Below are 10,322 nucleotides of genomic sequence, written 5' to 3' on the forward strand. Positions count from 1 at the left end.
ATGTTTGAATGAAGGATGTAAGTGAAGCAACATTTAATCTGTGACATTAACTTAGCTGTGTTCCAATTGTAACGTTATCTAGATAGCTAGCTAACTTAGCTATGTTCCAAAGGTAATGTTATCTTACCTGATGTTTTTATGTGACATGCACAAACATGAACAACATGTGCTAACAACATGAACCAACATGTGCTAACATGAACCAACATGTACTAACATGAGCTAATGTACTAACATGAACCAACATGTACTAACATGAACCAACATGTACTAACATGAGCTAACGTACTAACATGAACCAACATGTACTAACATGAACCAACATGTACTAACATGAGCTAACATGTACTAACATGAACCAACATGTGCTAACATGAACCAACATGTGCTAACATGAACCAACATGTATTAACATGAGCTAACATGTGCTAACATGAGCCAACATGTACTAACATGAACCAACATGTACTAACATGAACCAACATGTGCTAACATGAGCTAATGTACTAACATGAACCAACATGTACTAACATGAACCAACATGTGCTAACATGAGCTAATGTACTAACATGAACCAACATGTATTAACATGAGCTAACATGTGCTAACATGAGCCAACATGTACTAACATGAACCAACATGTACTAACATGAACCAACATGTACTAACATGAGCTAACGTACTAACATGAACCAACATGTGCTAACATGAACCAACATGTACTAACATGAACCAACATGCGCTAACATGAACCAACATGTGCTAACATGAACCAACATGAGCTAACATGAACCAACATGAGCTAACATGAACCAACATGTGCTAACATGTACTAACATGAGCTAACGTACTAACATGAACCAACATGTACTAACATGAACCAACATGAGCTAACATGAACCAACATGTGCTAACATGAACCAACATGAGCTAACATGAACCAACATGAACCAACATGTGCTCACATGAACCAACATGTACTAACATGAACCAACATGTGTTAACATGAACCAACATGAACCAACATGTGCTCACATGAACCAACATGTACTAACATGAACCAACATGTGTTAACATGTACTAACATGAACCAACATGTGTTAACATGAACCAACATGAACCAACATGTGCTCACATGAACCAACATGTGCTAACATGAACCAACATGTACTAACATGAACCAACATGTGCTAACATGAACCAACATGTACTAACATGAACCAACATGTGCTAACATGAACCAACATGTACTAACATGAACCAACATGTGCTAACATGAACCAACATGTACTAACATGAACCAACATGTACTAACATGAACCAACATGTACTAACATTAACCAACATGTACTAACATGAACCAACATGTACTAACATGAGCTAACATGTACTAACATGAACCAACATGTACTAACATGAGCTAACATGTACTAACACGAGCTAACGTACTAACATGAACCAACATGTACTAACACGAGCTAACGTACTAAAATGAACCAACATGTACTAACATGAGCTAACGTACTAACATGAACCAACATGTACTAACATGAACCAACATGTGCTAACATGAACCAACATGTGCTAACATGAACCAACATGAGCTAACATGAACCAACATGTGCTAACATGAACCAACATGTACTAACACAAGCTAACGTACTAACATGAACCAACATGTACTAACATGAGCTAACATGTACTAACATGAGCTAACATGAACCAACATGTACTAACATGAACCAACATGTACTAACATGAGCTAACGTACTAACATGAACCAACATGAGCTAACATGAACCAACATGTACTAACACGAGCTAACGTACTAACATGAACCAACATGAGCTAACATGAACCAACATGTACTAACATGAGCTAACGTACTAACATGAACCAACATGAGCTAACATGAACCAACATGTACTAACATGAGCTAATGTACTAACATGAACCAACATGTACTAACATGAGCTAATGTACTAACATGAGCTAACGTACTAACATGAACCAACATGTACTAACATGAACCAACATGTACTAACATGAGCTAACGTACTAACATGAACCAACATGAGCTAACATGAACCAACATGTACTAACATGAGCTAACGTACTAACATGAACCAACATGTACTAACAGCAGGACTATTATTCCTTCCTGAAGATGAACTAATTGTCACAGGATCCATGTGTTTTCCCTCTGAGCTCTAAAAACAAGCGTTCCAAAAGGAAGGGCTGTTATCCAGGGAGGAGACAATAAAACGTCTGCGGCAGCCTATAGGACCAGCCACATGTATACGGGCCTATACGGGCAAACACGCCTCATAAAACCAGCCGGGCCTCTTCGGCTCCACGTCAGCGGAGGCTGTAGCTCAGCTCACCATCATCTTCATCGTTTGTTTCTGTGAAGAATATGGAGGAACAAGAAAATAAGGGATATGAGAGTTTTAAAAGAAAGGCAATGAGTTCATAGTGTGGAAGCTGTTTAGTGACAAGACTAAAATAATTGAATGAGATTGTGAGAATGTTAAATGTATGCTTTTTATATTTTAGGTTGGTCAATTTGAGACGTTTTCAGATCATATTCGGAGATGTAATTTGGATTTATTATTCCAAAATTGTAGTTTATCTCAAAGTTATGATTTAAGGATAAGGATCAGGATGTTTATTGTCATCGTACGAACATACAACGAAATTGAGTTTGCGACTCATCAGTACAGCAGCAACAGTTAAAAAGTGTATAAAAACATTAAGACAAGACGATTTAAAAACAAGACATGAAATAAATATATACAAGATAAAACCAGATAAAGCACAGGCATCAATGGCTCCACAGTGAAGACTGCGCTTGGTTACAGTGTCGTGTTATTGACTGTTTGTTGCAGCACTGTCCGGTGGGAGCTGGGTGGGGTGGTGGGTTGGGGGGCGATGGAGGAAACCGCTCTGTTCCTCAGCCTGTTAGTCCGGGTTTTGATGGTCCTGTATCTCCTTCCTGATGGCAGTGGAACAAACAGAGAGTGACCCGGGTGAGTGGTGTCTGTGCAGATGTGAGTGGTGTCTGTGCAGATGTTTCTGGCCTTCTTCTGGAGACGGCCAGCATACACAGCGTCCAGGTCAGGCAGGGTAACTCCCACAATCCTCTCTGCTGGTCTAACACCCGGGCCAGGTCCCTCCGGTTCTCTGCTGTGCAGCTGGCGTACCACACAGTGAAGCACTGACACAGGATGCTTTCCATCACACTTCTGTAGAAGTTAACCAGAAGTGCAGGGGGCAGGCCAGCACTTCAGCCTGAACATGGACATCATATTTTTTATATGACACCAACTTTAACATCAATTTACTGATTCAGTATGATCTAATAATTTTACATAAAATGTGACAATCTCAATAAATCTTCATTTTGGTTTATTATTTAATTTTGACTATTTTATTGTGTAATTAACATTTTACCCTTTTTTATTTTCGTGCGGAAATGAGCTTCCATATATTTAAATATGACAATACACCAAAAACAGAAATATAGGGGTGATATAATCCCTCAATGTAGTCCTTAAAATCTCTTTTAAGGCAAAAATGTCTACGTAATAAATAAATTCACTTTCATGAAGTAAATATAACAAATATACTAAAACTTTATGGCGTGCAGTGTGATGATTAAAGTGATTTAGACCGTCCATGCTGCTAAAGGTCAAATTAAATGTATAAAAATGATATAAAGTGATGACTGAAGCTTTTTAAATGCGTGCAGACTCAAAGAACCACTTCCTCTCTCTGCTCTCACTGCACTAAAATCACACATGATGACATAACAGCGTAACATTCAAACCACCGGGCTGCGACTGGAAACTGAAACAAAATAAAAAGGAAGAAGAAGAACCAGACGTCAGCCAGTCAGCGGGCCGCTGCTCGAGCTGCAGGCCGCCTCACGGCCTCACACGGCCGGACACAGTGGTCGGCTGGGCTCCTTCAGCTCCTTTTTTCTCACCGAGCAGACGGGAGCTCGTCGACCATGATGCTGACCACGCCCCCTCCTGGCCCGTTTACCGTCCTACCGTAATGGCCGGAACGAACGCGCAGATTGTTTTAGGGGGAGTGTCCCATCTGCTGCGGCATGCACTCATTCAGAGGAAGTGCGTGTGCGCGCGCGTGTGTGTGCGCGTGAGTGTAGGAGTGGCTTCCTCTGCGCACACAAAGCAGACTCCCCCCCCCACCTCTGCTGCTGACACGCTGTGATGTTGTCAGTGACGTAATGTTGAACTACATGACGATGATTCAGGATAAATTAAGCTTCATCTGACCAGTAGAACTGACCTGTAGAACCGACGTAGAACCAGTAGAACTGTTCAGTTCAGACAGAAATAAAAAGCCTTAAAAAACATAAAACCATGTGACCTGCCCTTCAACCTCAGCTGCAGTGTGAGAGACGACCTGCAGGGGGAGGAAGAGACAAAAGAGACACAAGATGGAGGGACAGAAGGAGAAGTAATCAAATTTGTTCAATCGAGGGGGAGAGACAGAGAGAGAGAGAAAGAGAGAGAGAGAGAGAGAGAGATTTTTTTTGATTTTTTAACAAACCTTTATTTTACGTTTTTTTTTTTTTGTTGCTTTTTTTTCCTTCCTCAAGTCATATGAACAAACAAAACATCGCTAAACTGCTACAATCAGTTCAGCCTTTTCCTGAACACGATACATTATCATTCAAAACTGTTCAACAAATACGGTCCATCAAACATGAACGTGTCTGTAATTGTCTGTAGGCTGAGATCTGACTCTCACTCAGCGCCCACTTTTGTCCAGTTCTCTGTTCACTTTGTGAACTATTTTCTTTAGTCTGTATCCTTCCTGCTTCGTGAGACCTCCTCTGTCCTTGCTCCTCATGTGAGATCTGGCAGAGCTGGAGAGCTGCTCCTTGTCAGAGAGGTAGTCCTCCACTCTGACTCCTCTCACGTTCTTACTCCTCCTCAGAAACTCCTTGATCTCCTCCACGCTGTAGCCTCCAGAGCCCCGAGAGCTGCCAGCACCGTGTGTAGAGGGCTCACTGTTTACAGCAGAGTTCTCCTCCTGACTGGACTCAGAGTCCTCCCAACCGGACTCAGGGTCCTCTTCCGGCTTGGACTCACACTCGGCTGCTCCTCCACTGTCTGTAGTTGCCACTTTCTTGGCCTGTGAGCTTCCTCTGTCTCCTCTCTGTTTCCTCTTCAGCTGAGGGGCCTTGAGCTGCTCCTCGTCTGCTTCCATGGCCACCTCCCCACCTGCCTCCACCTGTCCTCCAGTACTCTCCCTCACCTGCTGGACCTCACTTGCCCTCTCCTTCATTACCTCTTGTCCCCTACTTTTCCTCTCCTTTTCCGCCATTTGTACCCCACTTGTCCCCTCCTCCCTCACTGCCTGTGCTCCACCTGTTTCCTCAACCCTCACCTCCTTGGTCTCACTTGTTTCCTCAACCCTCACCTCCTTGGTCCCACTTGTTTCCTCAACCCTCACCTCCTTGGTCCCACTTGTTTCCTCAACCCTCACCTCCTTGGACCCACTTGTCCTCTCTACTCTCACCTCCTGTACCCCACCCGTCACCTCCACTCTCACCTCCTGAGCCCCACCCGTCTCCTCCACTCTCACCTCCTGTACCCCACCCAATAAATTAGACACAAATCAACAACCAATCAAAAGAGTTTCTCTTCACATGATTCAAGGAGCGTTGAATATCAGTTCATCTCCAGACACAACATTCTGCTTCATGATGCGCTGAATGATGGTCCTGAGACCCCATTCAGCTCTGGAGTAGATCTGGGAATAGATCTATAGAATCAGGAGCTTCCTCTCCTCTGTCCTCCTTCAGCATCTCCACCTCGTCCTCCGTCAGTCTCTCCAGCCTGCTCAGGATCCTCCTGCTCTGCCGGATGGACTTCACCCCGAGTAGAGAAGCCACTGCAGGTCTCTCCGTCCAGGAACATCTCCCTCCACCAGCCCTCAGGGTGGTGGTCCCAGAGGAGCACATGCTGCTGAGACCTGGAGTCGTGCCGCCCTGATGTCCATCCTGACTCCGTTCACCAGCGGTTCCTTACTCACAATTATCTCCATCGTTGTTCAGCTCTTTCTCATCTTCTGAACTATCTTCTTCAGTCTGAAGCCTCCTGCTGTGAGACCTCCTCTGTGTTACTGCTAATGTGATCTGACAGAGTCGGAGAGCTTCTCTTTGTCAGAGATGTAGTCCTCCACTTTAGCTCCTCTTACATGTTGACTCTTCAGATAGTCCTGTATGCGTATATATGCACATTATCTCATCTTTCCCCCCCCCCTTCGCAGATGTCCTTCTTCTCTGTCTGCCGATGCCTCCACCAAGGCCAGGTTCCAGCATTGGTGGTGTATTTTTGTGGGAAGAGGGTTTAGATGGTGAGATCAGGATGACAGCAAGCCAGAAATGATAAAATACCTTTGAGATCATTTATTATTAGGTTTTAAATGAGTCTGGTTGGCCTCGTCTGCATATATGTAGGTTTAAGCGATACAAGTTATAACTAAAAGAACCACATGATACATTTCCACAACAGACCCACTTGTCTCCTCCTCCCTCCCCTCCTGGACCTCACTTGTCTCCTCCTCCCTCCCCTTCTGGACCCCACTTGTCTCCTCCTCCCTCCCCTCCTGGACCCCACTTGTCCCCTCCTCCCTCCCCTCCTGGACCTCACTTGTCCCCTCCTCCCTCCCCTCCTGGACCCCACTTGTCTCCTCCTCCCTCCCCTCCTGGACCCCACTTGTCTCCTCCTCCCTCCCCTCCTGGACCTCACTTGTCTCCTCCTCCCTCCCCTTCTGGACCCCACTTGTCTCCTCCTCCCTCCCCTCCTGGACCCCACTTGTCTCCTCCTCGCTCCCCTCCTGGACCCCACTTGTCTCCTCCACCCTCCCCTCCTGGACCCCACTTGTCTCCTCCTCCCTCCCCTCCTGGACCCCACTTGTCTCCTCCTCCCTCCCCTCCTGGACCTCACTTGTCTCCTCCTCCCTCCCCTTCTGGACCCCACTTGTCTCCTCCTCCCTCCCCTCCTGGACCCCACTTGTCTCCTCCTCCCTCCCCTCCTGGACCCCACTTGTCTCCTCCTCCCTCCCCTCCTGGACCTCACTTGTCTCCTCCTCCCTCCCCTTCTGGACCCCACTTGTCTCCTCCTCCCTCCCCTCCTGGACCCCACTTGTCCCCTCCTCCCTCCCCTCCTGGACCTCACTTGTCCCCTCCTCCCTCCCCTCCTGGACCCCACTTGTCTCCTCCTCCCTCCCCTCCTGGACCTCACTTGTCCCCTCCTCCCTCCCCTCCTGGACCTCACTTGTCCCCTCCTCCCTCCCCTCCTGGACCTCACTTGTCCCCTCCTCCCTCCCCTCCTGGACCCCACTTGTCTCCTCCTCCCTCCCCTCCTGGACCTCACTTGTCCCCTCCTCCCTCCCCTCCTGGACCTCACTTGTCCCCTCCTCCCTCCCCTCCTGGACCTCACTTGTCCCCTCCTCCCTCCCCTCCTGGACCCCACTTGTCTCCTCCTCCCTCCCCTCCTGGACCTCACTTGTCTCCTCCTCCCTCCCCTCCTGGACCCCACTTGTCTCCTCCTCCCTCCCCTCCTGGACCCCACTTGTCTCCTCCCCCTCCCCTCCTGGACCCCACTTGTCTCCTCCTCCCTCCCCTCCTGGACCCCACTTGTCTCCTCCTCCCTCCCCTCCTGGACCTCACTTGTCTCCTCCTCCCTCCCCTTCTGGACCCCACTTGTCTCCTCCTCCCTCCCCTCCTGGACCCCACTTGTCCCCTCCTCCCTCCCCTCCTGGACCTCACTTGTCTCCTCCTCCCTCCCCTTCTGGACCCCACTTGACTCCTCCTCCCTCCCCTCCTGGACCCCACTTGTCTCCTCCTCCCTCCCCTCCTGGACCCCACTTGTCCCCTCCTCCCTCCCCTCCTGGACCTCACTTGTCTCCTCCTCCCTCCCCTTCTGGACCCCACTTGTCTCCTCCCTCCCCTCCTGGACCCCACTTGTCTCCTCCATCCACCCCACCTGTCCCCTTCTGTCCCCCCTCCCTTACCTTCTGGAGCTGTTTGTGTGGCGTCTCTTCCTGTTTCCTTCACCTACATTCCCCTGGGTCCTAAGTCCCTCCATGTACAGCTTATTATCACCCTCTATGTACCAAAGTACATTTATAACAAATACCACACATATTACGGTAATCAGCGTTATGTATTTAAATTATTTTTTTTGAGTTTTTAAAGTGTTTTTGTTTGGAATGTATGTTAAAAAGCACCTGATGTGTTTAAAGTGTTTAAACCAAATGTTATTGCCCTTTTGTTCATAGAGCAGCACTTTAAAACTCGAAAAAGCATTTCCTGCTGAAAATGCGTTGGAATGCTGAAAACTGAAATGAATCGCAAAAACATTGCTGAAAATAGATATCGCATTCAAAAACAAATTGCAAAAAGCTTAATAATTCAAAAAGTTGAAAGATTACAAATATGAAGTCATATCACCCCTGTCCTGAAAGAGCTGAACATTTTGATATTTGAACAGTTTCTGTAGCTTAAAAAATGAAGGAGAAGAAGAGCTGCGACGGAAGAAATAGAAGAAGTTGAACTAGAAAATGCATATCTTGCTGAAAATGCGTTGGAATGCTGAAAGCTGAAATGAATCTCAAAAACATTGCTGAAAATAGATATCCAATTTTTAAAAAATTGCAAAAAGCTGAATAATTCAAAAAGTTGAAAGATTACAAATATGAAGTTATGTCACCCCTCTCCTGAAAGAGCTGAACATTTTGATATTCGAACGGTTTCTGTAGCTTAAAAGAATTCCAGCAGTAGTGATATTTGTTGTAGTAGTAGTAGAAGTATTATTAGCAGTATAAGTATGAGTAGCATTTGAATAAGTACTAGTTGTAGCAGTAGTGATATTTGTAGTAGCAGTAGTAGTAGAAGTTGTAGTCGAAGTATTAGTAATTAGAAGAAGTAGTAGAAGTAGTAGTATCAGTAGTCGTAGTAATAGCTGTAGTAGTGGTCGTAGTATTTTATATAACAGTAGTAGTAGTATAATAAGTAGTAGTAGTAGTAGTAATAGTAAAGTCAGTTTTTGAAGTAGCAGTAGTAGTAGTACTAGTAGCAGTTGTACTAATAGCTGTAGTAGTATTAGTACTGGTTATTAGTACTGGTAGTAGCAGGAATAGCAGTATTAGCATTGTCTGACACAGAAACAGAGGTTATTAAATGACAGGCTTCATCACAAGCAGTTCAGTTAGAATTCACTCTCTGGGGCTTTTATTTTGAAATGGGGTGTGGGGTGTGGGGGAGAAGGGGAGAGGAGACAGAATCATAATGTTAGATAAACACAAACCGGTTATTAAATGACAGGCTTCATCACAAGCATTTCAGTTAGGATTCATTCTGTGGGGCTTTTATTTTAAAATGGGGTGTGTGTGTGTGTGTGTGTGTGGGGGGGGGGTGGAAGAGGGGGGAAAGACCTCTAAAGATCCCTAAGACCTGAATGACTGTATGAGAGACACAGAGAGAGAGAGAGAGAGAGAGAGATAGAGAGAGAGAGGGAGAGAGAGAGAGAGGGAGAGGAGTGTATGTGCGCGTGTGTCTGTGAGTCTGTGTGTTTATCAACATCACTAATTGGCTCAATCGTTAACACCTGTGTGCCTGAAGCCATTTGAAAATATTCTCCACAGAGATCCTATTGAAAAAATAAAAAGCTTAATAATTCAAAAAGTTTAAAGGTTAGAAATATAAAAAGTCATAGCAGACATCTGGTGAAAGAGCTGAACATTTTGATATTTGAACAGTTTCTGTAGCTTAAAAAATGAAGGAGAAGAAGAGCTGGCACGGAAGAAATAGGAGAAGTTGAACTAGAAAATGCATATCTTGCTGAAAATGCGTTGGAATGCTGAAAACTGAAATGAATCTCAAAAACATTGCTGAAAATAGATATCCAATTTTAAAAAAATTGCAAAAAGCTTAATAATTCAAAAAGTTGAAAGATTACAAATATCAAGTTATGTCACCCCTCTCCTGAAAGAGCTGAACATTTTGATATTCGAACGGTTTCTGTAGCTTAAAAGAATTCCAGCAGTCGTGATATTTGTTGTAGTAGAAGTTGTTTATTGCTGGAATGCTTAACAGCATTCCAGCAATAAAGATTCGAAGAACAATAGTTTGTAATGCTTAACAGCATTCCAACAATAAAAGTGTGCAATACACTACTTTTGAATTCATTATTGAATTTTGCCATAACAATGAGATTAATCGCGATTCAAAATTGTAATTGTTGCTCAGCACATATATGTATACATATATATCTATATAT

The sequence above is a fragment of the Melanostigma gelatinosum genome (assembly GCF_949748355.1).
Source record: "Melanostigma gelatinosum genome assembly, chromosome: 13".
NCBI lineage: Eukaryota > Metazoa > Chordata > Actinopteri > Perciformes > Zoarcidae > Melanostigma > Melanostigma gelatinosum.